The 13,320-nt window shown below is 46.1% G+C and overlaps 1 pseudogene; it reads left to right on the top strand.

Moving 5' to 3' along the window:
• Positions 1-599: 599 nt before the first annotated feature.
• Positions 600-724, top strand: LOC113602402 (uncharacterized; annotated as a pseudogene).
• The last annotated feature ends 12,596 nt before the right edge of the window (positions 725-13,320 follow it).

Genomic DNA, 13,320 nt, shown 5'->3' with positions numbered 1-13,320 from the left:
GTTACCAGGAAGAAGCCAGTTCAATGCCAACCACGAGATGCATTATTGCTTAGAGTCTGGTGCTGGGAGGTCCATAAAGGGGAGACATTGCCGTTATAAGTTCCCCTGGGGGCCCCCTCGAGCATGAGGCTGACTACAATCTCCACTTATCTTAATGAGCTCCCGCAAAATGGCCATTACTTCTCGTCTAGTGAAGAGCTAATAAAATAAGTTTCATTACGTTGTGTGGGTGCCTTTGCCGAAAACCCACGCTTTGGTTTCTTTACAGTGCTTTTTAAAGATCTTGATGACATAAGAACACGTTGCTTTTCTGAACTGAAACTACCATGTCATGTATTCGATAAAGGGAAATATTAAACATGAGAGTAATGGCAAGCTTCACATCACCGAAAGTCAGCATTAAAGTCTTAAACCTGCTCAAATTCCTGGAGGCTTTATTCTATCCCAAGCACCACTGGTATTTGGGGTATTTTCAAAGTTTCTAGGGAATAACCTAAAAAAACTGAAAAAAAAAAAAAGCCGTCTGTTTCTTGGCCTCAATTTGTGAGGAAGAAGCAGCAAGAAACAGACTGGCAAATTTAAGAATTTTCACGCTCTGTCTGCAACCAGGCAAGCTCTTTGCCCACAGGGACCCAGTGACCAACGGCTGCAGACAGCGGCCTCCTCGGTGGCGTCTGCAGCCTGTTGATTGCATGGGTTGCCAAGAGGGACCCTGGAGATAGCCCTTTCCAGTGGACAGTCATGTCTGACCTTAACCAAGACACCTGGATCCACATAAAGTTTAATGTAGACACCTGGGTGTTGCTGGGAAAACCCCAGATCACAGCGGCCAGGGTTCACATTGGCCAAATCACCACGTCCATCCGCACCAACCTGTAGAACAAGGAGCATGTGACTGAGGCTCTACACAGGGCCAAGTTCAAGCTCCCTGACCACCAGAAGATGAGTTGTGCTGTGGCTTTGTTCCTTCCTGCCTTTCCTTGCCCCGGTGTCCAGGCTTTCTGTTCCTATTCCTTCCATCACTCCCTAGATCCACAGCTCCAAGAAGTGGGGCATTGCTAAGTCAACGCGGACAAATTTCAAGACGAAGTAGCTGGAGAGCAGCTCATCCCAGATGGCTGCGGGGTCAAATATATCTCTCATCACAGCCCCTGGGACAGGTGGCGGGCTCCACACTCATGAGAACTTTGGTGTTTCCCCCTCCTTATTCATGCCCACCAATAAATCCTCTTTCCTGTCAAAAAAAAAAAATGTTCACACTTTGGCTTGGTGGATGGGTGGTAATTCGTTTCTTTGTTCATCAGTTAATTCAACATATGCTTAGTGACAGCTTCCCCTGTTGCTAGCACTGGTCTCAATCCTGAGAGCTCATCACTGGACAAAACAAAAATTCCTACCTTCGTGGATCTTAATTCTAAGTTGGGAAGAGACGATGTAGGTAGGGAATGAGTAGATAGCTAAGTAAAACACACAGCATGTCAGATGGTAATTCACGCTAAGGAGTTATAGTTTTAAATTCCACGATCAGAACGGAGCTTGAAAGTGACCCATATAGAAATCAGGGAGGGAGTGTTCCCAGAGCGTTCTAGGAACCCAAGCAAGTCGGGTTGGAAAGCCTGCTGATGTGGAGAAGGAGTCATTCAAACAGGTGACAGTGGGGTGTTTCTCCTGAAAAAAATGTATAAAATGAAAAGGCTTATATCAGTTATGCTTATATCAGTAATTGAATGAGAGGCAAATATCTTTTGTGCTATTTTAATAAAACAAAAACCATCCTCAATAGAAACATAAATGTGATCCACAGATCATACTACGGGCCTCCTGAACAGTCTGATAAAGGTCAAGTTTTGCAATATTGTGTAAACGAATCCAGGTGTCTTCATCAAGTACTTTATACGAATACGAAGTTGTTAAAGTCAAAAGACACACGCCATTGCCTGCTCCCTCCATGGACACCTAATACAGGAAGCCCCCTTGTCACCACCTGCTGACTTCCACTACGCGCACCTGCTCTCCTCCAACTGGCCCACGGGTTTCTCTTTGCCAGATTCTTCTATATCTGCATTTGTGGTTGCCAGATATTCTGATTGCCACTCTAACTGGCCACAAAACTCTACCTGTATTTAACTCACTCACATCTCCCAGGGTGTCACAGGAAGACAACACCACACTCCCAAGGGCTTCCTTCCAGGGATCATGCAGGGCCTCAATTCAATGATGGATGCACATTTTATTATGAGCCTCACATTTATTATTTGTGCCATTTAATATTCTGGGATGGCTGTGAATCTTGCTGGACATTAGCCCTATTTTCCTTATTGCTGAGAAATCCAGCACGTGCAATCAGAGGCATGTCCTGTTATGTGAATTGTTTCCATGTTGGGATCACACACCCCAACATCCACCCCACTGGCGCTCACCTAGTTCCACTTATAATTTCTTGTCTGAGCTATTTCAAAGACTTTCCTAAGAGACTAGGGGCGCCTGGGTGGCTCAGTCGGTTGAACGTCGGCTTCGGCTCAGGTCATGATCTCAAGGTTCGTGAGTTCAAGCCCCGCGTCGGGCTCTGTGCTGACAGCTTAGAGCCTGGAGCCTGCTTCGGATTTGGTGTCTCCCTCTCTCTCTGCTCCTCCCCTGCTCATGCTCTGTCTCTCTCTCTCCTTCAAAAATAAATAAAAACATTAAAAAAAATTTGTAAGAGGCCAGCAAATGGGTGCAAAATGTCCTCACCAGTAATATAACAGTATGATAGATATTTTAGGGCTAGAAAGGAACTATTTAATCTAGCTCATTTGTCTGATATATGGACCCTATTTTGTAAAATTTCCACCAGTTAGTTTCCAGTTTTCCATTTTGTAATGGAACTCCTCTGGTGAGAGTTCACATAGTCTGGCAGAGGTCAAATCCAACAATTCGAATTTTAAGCCCTGGAAAATCAAGTCCGGCAGTGTGCAAAAAACTACACGTTACGAACACGTGGGTTTTTCCCAGGTGTGTGCGGCTAGTTCAACGTTCAGTAATTCTACTACAGGCTAAAGATGAAACCTCATATACACGTATCAAAGGGAGCAGAAGAAGCATGAACAAAATCCACCCTCCTGGATTTATCGTGTTGTTCCATGCCTACTCGCAGAAATTGCTTCCTCCGTTCATGGTTCCCTCCCCATCCTGTAAAACGTGAGAACCTCACTCATCCCTTCGTTAGTCACACCAAGCACATCACGACAAGGACCGCATCCCAGCCCTCAGTACGAAGCCGCCCATCCCCAAATCTGTCTTCACTTCTCTTCAGAAGGGCGTCCTTGACTTCTAGCATCAGCTAGACTCCTCTCATGCAAACCATTCTCTCCTCACTGCTCACCCTTCCTTTAGATCAAGGAAACAATATTAATCATGTTTGTGTCTCCAGTGGGGGCACAGAGTGGATATGAGGAAAAATGACTCAGCCAAGTAATGATTCAAGGGTAGGAATCAGTGTACTTTTTTTGAATTGAATTGCATTGAAATGAATGGACAGAAACATGTTCCTCCAGGAAGTTAAACTTCATTCCACTGCACAATTATCAAAATTACCCTGGAGTTTTTCCTACAGACTGTTTGTTAATCCAATTTAAAATTTAGAGCCAAATATTTTAAAATTTAAAAGTTTATCGGAAAAAAAATGTATACTTGGAACAATAAAGTAAGAACCAGGAGAGACTGGAAAACATTAATTAAATTTACTTTGGGGTGATTTTAGAGGTCATATCATCAAATCAGAATATTTTATTAAAACAAATAACCAAGGCTTCCGTTGTTATTCCTAAGGTCATAACCTCATACATTCAACTTTAAAGATGGACTTCAAAAGTTGAGTTGGTTTTATGTTTTGGAAAAAATGGGAACATTTCCTGCTCCTTTTATGAAGGTAATGTATCCTGAAGGCAAACCTCAACACCACTTAAAATAGAATTCTGGCACTCTGACATGTAAGGAACCTGTAAACCATCGCTCCCGTCCTTGCAATAAGATCAAACTGGACAGACTAAAAGCTGATGGCTTTTCTCAGAAACTAGGAGAAGGGAGGTCAGGACACAGTGTACCCAGAAACCTGGAGAGACAGGTTTATCCAGAGAATCACAGCCAGGATGAGCTGGTCCCAAACAGCAGCTGCTGGAGCCTCCACTGGGAGGAACGGGAGGTGGTTGTTTTGATGAATTGCTGGAAACTGAGAAGTTCACTGGGTTTTCACAGTCAAGACCTATCCTGGCCCTGGCCGCAGGAAGGGAGGTGCAACAGGCTGAGGCATGCCCAGAACCTTCTCTCTACAAAAGCTCCCTCTGGGGGGAGAAAGCTGTCAGGCCCTCAGAGTAGCTGGGGAGGAGTCCAACCATCCTCCCATCTCTCCAGAAGAAGAAGTTACATGTTCCCTACATCATAGTCAACATGGGGAGGGGTTCGTGAAGGAGAGTAGGCAGCCAGCCAGCATGCAGGGCCCAGGACAGAATGAGCAGCACTGGAGAGGCACGTGAAAGCCACAGCCCCGGATGCAGACCAGCTCCGACATGAGATGTAGCTCAAAGAACGCAGAAGCCTGCCCTCCTCCAACCTCACTGCATGCCAGCAGGGCTCCTGTGTGGGAACACAGACCCTCTCTCTCTCTGACGAGCATTCGGGGAAGTCTGGGTTCAAGGGACAGGCAAAGGTAGGGACACCAGAGGGACAGCAAGCACTGAACAGGCAGAACCCCTGGCCAGATTAACATGAATCCTCACACCAAAGCTGGGGTACCTCCCCGTCACACAGTACAACACGTCTGGCTTTCAACACAAAGTGTACAAGGCGTGATGAAGGCAAGAGATGAGCAGTCACCAGAACCAGAGTTGGATACGGGACAGAGGCTGGAATCGTCATATGAAGAATTTACGAGAACTGGGATTAATATGTGAAGGGCTCTAATAAGAGGAGAGAAAACACGTGAGAGCAGATGGATACTGTCAACGCAGAGAGTAGAAGGTCCAAGAAAGAATGAGAATTAAATGTGAGAAACCAAACTCGGTGAGAGAGATGAAGAAGCTTGGGGGGGGGGTGGGGGGGGGGGTCGGCAGCGCTAACGAATAGACTCGACTCAGCGGAGGCAGAGTCCCTGAGATTGTGGATAGGTCAATAGACACTTCCAAACCGAGTCATACACACAAAAAGAATGAACAACACAGAGCAGAACAGCCAAGACCTGTAAGGCCACAGACCAATGTCCGCACCCAGGCATTGACTCTAGTTAGTGATTTCCCACGTGGGCGCAGGTTAACCATTCCCAAGCCAGCGCGCGTGCAGACTGGAATCAAACAATTACGTAAAGGGGCAGCAGGTGGTGGGGGCCGGGCTCCTCACTGTTGGAGAGGAGGTTATAGAGAAGCAAGGGGGTGAAGTGACATGATCCCAGTGGTGATGGCTCTGAGTCAAAGGGAGGGAGAAACACATTTGCCCCCATACAGGTGCAGATTTGTGCAAATGGAAACGGTCACAGGCAAGCACACACGCCAGGTAGTTTGCTTATGTGCATTCCCTTGCTCTGGCAGCTGAGGAGAACTAAACGCAAAGACACCTCTGTACCAGTGAGCACGCCTGGAACGCACACCTTGGTTTCTAATACCACTTTCCAGTAATCGGAATCCCAGGGTTTCTGGGAGTTACTAGGACGGGGGCAGGAAATACACCAGAAGAAACAGAACAATCTAGTAACGCCAGAAAGTAAGGGAATGCTAACCGAAAGCAAACAACAAAACCAAACCAACAAAACACCTTGAAAAACTCACATGTGATGAAGTTTTGTCAAAGGAACACAGGAGAAACCCGGAAAGAGCTCCCAGCGGCCAAAGCAGCAACAATTTGAACAAGAGAAATATATAAAGTGGTTCTGGAACATAGCCACATTGGAATACAACCCAAAGGCTAACACAAACATCCGTGTGGCCATAGCGATAGAACCAAATTATCGAACAAATAAATACACCGGAGAGAAGAGACAAAGGGCGCGGGCAGACGTATGCAGATCATAGGGGTCGGGGCATGACTCCCCATCTGCACACAGGGCTGGAAGGAAGGGCATCTCCTACCCGATCTGCTGCAGAGAAACAGAATCGTTGCAGTGGATCAGAATTTACAATCTTGCTAGAAACGGCTGACAACGACAGAACACACACTGTTGAGTGACACCGTCCTCCTCTCAGAAGCGCGCTCAGGCATGACTGTGTTTTGTAGCAGGTATGCACATATCGATGGAGACTCATTTGCAAAGCGTTTCAGACATGTCCCCTCTTGCCCAGACAGCAAGGTGAGCAGAATTGCCTGGCTTCTGACCTGACTGTGCTAGCCCTTAACCATCCTGCAAGCCCCTAGGTCCTATGCCAGCCTACGACGGAAGAGAATGTTCCATCTGGCAGGACAGAAAGACAAGTGGCAGGACATTTTCAGTCTCTGTCTTGGATTGCATGTGCCCGGTCTTTGTCATCGTTGCACATTCCCAGAGGAGCTCTCCATTTTGAGGTGTCGTGAGTTTATGCCCTATTTCCCCAATTATTCAATAAGACCCTTGAGTAGAAGACTCCCTCCTTCTGTTCTTGTACGACAGGACCTTAAACCCAGGCCCAAACGCGGGATATTCAACATAGTGGATATTCAAGAACTTAACCTCATCTTCTTCATTTTGTAGGTCAGCTGAATAGAGCTGGGGATTTAAACGTGTGACCCCAGAACATCTGCACAGTCCACAACATGATCACCTGAATGTGTTAGGAAGATTCGTATTCGGAGACACTTAACACCTCTGTTGAGCTTGGAGATTATTTTTCTAATGCAGTCGGGAGGGGAGATCAGCCACAGCTGATAAACACACGCGTTAAGCAAGCACACTCTTCTCTTCTTACACTGATTAGAGATGTTACAATGGGTGCTATTATTCAAGTACGTGGGGACAAGTGATTTCCTGGAGTGCTGGCAATCTCTGAGCAGGAGACAGTTTTCAGGCAGATGAGCCCGTCTTTTCCAGGGCTGTGTCTGTACCTGCTGGTTTCATCATGTGTTCACTGCATAACTTCTGCCAAGGCTTGTCAGGATCTCGTGTTTAAACACCATACGCACACATGTGGAAAGTAATGAAATCTAGAAAGCAAACATCATTTTGTTGTTGTTGTCCCCATTGCAGGAGTACAAGTGATGACAATTTGAAAATTGAGTCGTGCATATTTTCGTGCTCTGATACCCTAACTAGGAGATCCAATAAGAAAGCCAAGGAGGAAATAAATTCATGTCAGTCATTCTATATTAGCTTATCACTAGGACCTAAGTGTCCCAGAATCCTCGCCAACAGGGCCAGGCTGCTGTGCTGCCCACATTCCACAGTGAGAATTTCTCTGTCCCCCCAAAGTCCCCCGTGTGTCTGGGATACACACTCTAGGACTTGGGTTATGAAACCTGTTCTCCTCTTAGCCAGGAATGAACCGTTGAAGGGGTAAGACTAGTCACAGGCCTCCCAGAGGCCTCCGCAGTGTGGGCGTGAGAGCACCAGAACATGGAGGAAAGGAAGAAACGCAGGAAACATGAGTGGTCAAACACTACGCTGTCTCATCATCCACTGCTGCCTGCAGCGAACTGCACAAAGACCGATTATTTGTAAGTTCGACTGTGCGCAACATAAACACATTTACTTTATGTGACCCTCCTGAGGGAATGTAGGCGTTACTAAACATGTTTCATTTGCTTCCAACCTTGGATCAACCCTAGTTTCCTTGGATCCTGTAAGCAAGGTAAAAATTTGATTGAAACAATAAAATATAAATATCGTTCTTAAGTATGATAATGTCATGCAAAAGGCATACACGTTAGTTTGTAAATATAAGCAACAAAGTAAGTTATTCAGTGTTGAGGCACTTACGCATAGACGTCCAGTACTCGGGTATGTAGGCACACCAGGCATTTCTCCAGGAGGACGCAAAATGCTTCAGTCAGCTCATGCTATTACTATAATGTACATCCTGACACTTACATTACCTCTATTGGGTCATAAAAGTCACCTCCTTAATCGTTTTAAGATCACGTCGAAAACACTGATTTGAGGATCTTAACTTTTGTAGTGTGTTTCTTCAATTCTTGATGTTTGCAAAGTTTGGATTACTCGAAGCCACAATTTTTTTTCATTTTTTAAGTTTTATTTAAAGTACTCTCTATGCCCAATGGAGGGCTTGAACTCATGCCCCCGAGATCGAGAGTCATTCACTCTTCTGAGTCAGCCAGGTGCCCCAATGCCACTACAATTTTAAAACAACTACACAGCCTTCTGGGTCCGACAATTATTCATTTTTAAAAATAATTTGATTGAAAACATTTTAATTTTGGAGTCTTTCAATCCAAAAGTTTTAAAGATCTTCTCATTAATAATCTTGTTGAATTTATATTGGAGCTTATGCACTCTGTTTACTATTTTTTCCTCAAAAAAGAGAATGCAAATGCCAGGGATCATTTCTATTAAAGGTTCAGATTCTTCCCTGCCCTCTACCGCCCATGGAGGTTTGGGAATCCTTCTGGCACATTTTCAGACCTGTAAAGAGTTGCAAGAATAATCCAAATAAGTCCCATGACCTTCACCCATATTCCCCCATTGCTATCGTCTTACCGCACGAGCTTTACTATTTGCTCTTTGTCTCTGAATCCTGACGAGCTCCGCGTGTGCGTATTTCCAACAAACAACCGGACATAATGTGCAATGAAAAAATTGAGAACTTTATGGTTAAACTGTTTTATTACTGTTTTTTTTTTTTCAGATTTTCCCAATTGTCCCAAAATGTACTTTATGGCAAAATAAACTCCAGGATCGTGAGTTGCGCGTGGTTGTCACGTGTCCCCCCCGTGGCCCCCCAGAAGTTCTTCCGGCTTCCTGTTTCATGACATAACATTGTGAAGACTGCCTGCTGACTCCCATGAGCCTGTCCCAATGGCGCACGTTGGGGTCACACTTTTCTCGGTGTCCTGTCAGGGGGCACATGGTCAGGAGGGCCAGCCAGTTAATGTTGGCCATCTCCCTAAGATGGTGTCTTCAAGGCCTCCGTACGGTAAGGTTACGATTTTTTCCCACTGTAATTTAGAAATATCTTATGGGAGATGGTTTAAGACTATGTTTAGGGGGCGCCTGGGTGGCTCAGTCAGCTGGGCGACCAACTGTGGCTCAGGTCATGATCTCGTGATTCGTGGGTTCAAGCCTGGCATCGGGCTCTGTGCTGACAGCTCAGAGCCTGGAGCCTGCTTCGGATTCTGTGTCTCTCTCTCTCTCTACCCCTCCCCTGCTCATGCTCTTGATGGCCAAGTGTTCCCTCAGGTTTTTCTATTATTAATGTATTGTGTTTTTCTCAAGCACCCTATTTATGCAGCTGTTACTAAAGTACTTCAGTAGCAGTAACAAAATGGGCGTTCTGTCAGGAAACAGCCCTTACCTGCAGCTCTCTGAATTGCACAGGCCATATTGATCCTTGTAAATCCCAGAGACCTGGCATCCACGGCTGTTCCAGAAGCAGCTGGCCCACTGCTGACCTGGGAGCCAGAGGCCAGCTGTGCCGGGTTCTCCGTCCCAGCTCCACCTACAGTGGCTGCTAGCATGTCTCGCTTGTATACCTGCTGCTGTGGTGTTCAAATCACATCAAATCAAGGTGAAAAGGAGACACGTAGCAAACACCAGGCTGCACGGAGAAGGTCGGCAAGGACACAGTGAAGAGTAGTGAAAAGCACAAGAATGTGGGGCAATCATTTCGTCCCTGACCTTCCAGCTCTTCTCCCATCGAAGGATGATGTAAGTCATCTAATTGGATTGCCCCAAGGATTAAATCAGATCAGAAATGCACTCTGACTAGCAACCAGAAGCTACATTTTCTGGGAAACTAATTGCTGCCGGGCTCCGTTACCGTCACTCAAGTCAACAACCCCACTGTATCCTCAGGACCGCCTGGCCCGTCAAGTTTTATCCGTCCCATGTCCAGACGCAGAAGTTGACATACAAGGTAAGAAGGATTGCCTGGAGGTAGACCCGCAGATCTGGGGTTCGAGCCTGGTCTGTCTGACTCCCAAGCAAGGATGGGAGAAGATGCGTGTGGCAGGACCCACAGTCAGTGAAGACCGAGCCTCCATCATCCTGAAGATGGAAATAATGAAGGGACCAGCTGGAGTCATGTAATTAGTGGTCGAGCTAACCCTTCAGAAGTCGCCTGTGGAATTTATCCCCCATCATTAGCGGCGTCTGAGTTGCTGCTCAGTGATGGATGTGGGAGTGCTTCTCCAGCCGTCGGTGTAGTTGAGGATTTTTTCCTGAAGAAACTAAGCCAAGCAACTCTCTTTATTTCAAAATGGATGCTGCTTGGGATGCCTGGGTGGGTCAGTCAGGTAAGTGTGTGACTTCAGCTCAGGTCATGGGATCAAACCCTGTGTCAGGCTCAGGCTCTGTGCTGACAGCCTGGAGCCTGCTTGGGATTCTCTCTCTCTCCTTCATTCCACCCCTCCCCCCACTCGTTCTTCCTCTCAAAAATAAATAAACATTTTCTGAACAAGATGCTGCTTTAGAACAGCCCAGGTTGTGCTAGTCTGTAAACTGGGGATCTAGAAAGCCGAAAAAAGTATGCACTCCCTTCTCTTCTGATCTCATCTCTTCGTGTGAGATGGAGAAGCTCTCAGTCTATCTCTCAGCATTTGTCTCTTGCCCCCTAAAATGGGAGCATCGCTCCTGGTTCTGCTTCTCTCTGAGGCGCGTCAGAGGGGCTGAGGTCTGTGGCCGGCTCTTTGTCTCCAGATCGAGATGTGGCACAGAGGCCACCTGTTCGTGCAGACAGGCTCACTCGCAGCAGCAGGAGTGAACGGGGAAATAGGAGAAATCCACCTTTAAATGGACTCACGGAAGCCACTGCGCTTCTTGGGTTTATAAACTAAGTTAGAATTAACTGAAAACAGAAATGCATCCATATCAGCAGCTGCAACAGCCCGGCTGGGCTACCGGTCATGGTCACGGCTGCCCCAGAGCAGGTCCGTCACCCCCAGCTCCTCCTCTCTCACACGGTTCCCTGTGTGTTGTTTCCTGGGTGTGGAAGATCGGCCGTGTTCCTGTCTCCCAGGCAGACAAATCATGGGACCCCGTGTCTGTGAAAGCCACCCCCCCCATCGTGCCTTCTTGTCCCCATAGCCTGTCTTCCCCTCGCCCTTCAGCTGACGCTCCTGCCCCTGACATCTCTGTTTCCAGAAAAGAATCAGCTTCGTGCTGGAAATACAGTAGAAAAACACTGGACAGAAGTCATACTCAAAACAACAACAAGGCACTTTTGTACCCAAAGATGTTAATAATTTAGATCCTCAGAGTCAAGATAGAAAGGTAACTGGCTCTCCATTTTATTTATTTACTTTTATTTTATTTATTTACTTTTTTAGAAAGAGAGTGTAAGGAGGAGGTAGGTAGGGGGCAGAGAGAGAGGGAGAGAATCTCAAGCAGGTTCCGTGCTCAGCATAGAGCCTAACGTGGTGCTCGATCCCAACACTCCGGGATCATGGCCTGAGCCGAAATCAAGAGTTGGCCGACTGAGGCACCCAGGCACCCCTCGTTTTCGGTTTTCACACCATTGCCAAGTCTGTCTGCACATTGAAACCATTTCTGAAGCTTTAGAAAGAAGCTGATGCACCAGCCTCACGGCTGAATTGTCGTCTTGTCAAAGCTCCTCAGTGACCCGGAGGCCCTGGAAAGGTTCAAAACCACCATGACAGGAATGTGTGACCTGAGACACTGTCTTCCACCTAGAAATACTCAGAAACGCTCAGCCTAGATGTGAATTGTCCTTGGAACCCAAACTTTCCTTTCTGCTTTGTTACACGCTTTTTCTAACATCGTGAAAAGAAACCCAGCAAATACAAAAGCAAAGAGGTTTGTATACATTTGTAACCCACATATGTGTTTGCTTACCGAGTCAGATTTAAAAAGAGTGACACTGAGTGAAACTCACGTGACTTTGTGTTTTGGGTCATCATACAAAGTAGTAAGAAGAGATCTGTGTTACCTTTCTTGATTTTCTGAGCTGGGAGCCCACTAACATTTTTATGGGAAATATAAGAAATCCAAAGAGGGAGCTGCTATTTATTGCCTGGATACACCACCTCTGCTGAGGCAGGGACTCCGGAGGCCAGTTGGGTCCTAAGACAGAGCAGACCGGCTGCACATTTTTGAGGCAATGGACAGGACCCTTGAACGTGAAGCTGTGATGTTCCCTGTGCACTAAAGAAAAGCACGTAATGATCGAAGAGTCTGTTCTAGCAAGGCACGGGAGCAGTAGGAAGCCTGTGGTAGCATCCGTACCAAATCTAAGAATGAAAAATGTATGACAATCTCTGAAGAGGTTGAAAAGGCTTTTGACAAAACACAATTCTGGTTTAAAAAATTAAACATCAAAGACACTACCGAATTCCACTTTTACGTGTACAACAATATAGAAGCCAGATACATAGTGGTAGGATCAAAGGTAAGATTTCCACTTTGCTCCGGAGAGACAAGGATGGCCACCATCACCATTAACATTTATTCCAAGAAGTTACTAAATCAATTAGGTAGAGAAGCAACATAGATGGACACGCATCAGACATAAGAGGTAAATCTGTCCTTCTTTGTGAATAACAATCATACACACATGATCCAACAGAATCAACTGAAAAACCACCACAAGGAATGAGGGAATCAACCAGGCAGCAGGCAGAAGGAGTATTCAGAAATCAACAGCCTGCACTACCAGTGACAACATAACCCGTGAAAACCATAACGGCCAGTTACAAGGTGCAATAGAAGACACGATGCTACCAACGAAAATAGAAAGAAAAAACGTGAGAAAAGCACCTTGGGATAATCCTCAAAAACAGGAGAGGGGAAAAAAACACATAAATAAAAGATGCAAAAGTGGATTGAAAGCCAGAAGACAAGTCCTGTTCTCAAATGTGATGGCTCAGCATCATCAAGCCTTCATTCTTCCCGGGTAAACGGCTACTTTTAGCAAGAGCCTAATAAACGTACCTAAAGGTTTTTATTTTAATTTCTATTCAGAATTTATGTGAGAAAACAAGCCAACAAAACTAGGAGTAGTCAGGTAGAGAGCCCCAAGGCGGGGCTACTCCTCCTGGACATTAGCATGTATTGTAAGAAGCCTCGTTGATGATAACACTGTGGTCAAGTACACAGACAGCTGACCAGGGGACCAGACGGGAGGATTGGAAATAGACCAGATATCAGAAACACATTCAGAAATTTAGTCAATGAGGAAGGCTGCATCTTCTGTT

Source organism: Acinonyx jubatus, chromosome D3 (assembly GCF_027475565.1).
Source record: "Acinonyx jubatus isolate Ajub_Pintada_27869175 chromosome D3, VMU_Ajub_asm_v1.0, whole genome shotgun sequence".
Lineage (NCBI taxonomy): Eukaryota > Metazoa > Chordata > Mammalia > Carnivora > Felidae > Acinonyx > Acinonyx jubatus.
The sequence above is the reverse complement of the archived record's forward strand: the minus strand, read 5'-3'. Positions and strand labels throughout refer to the sequence as shown.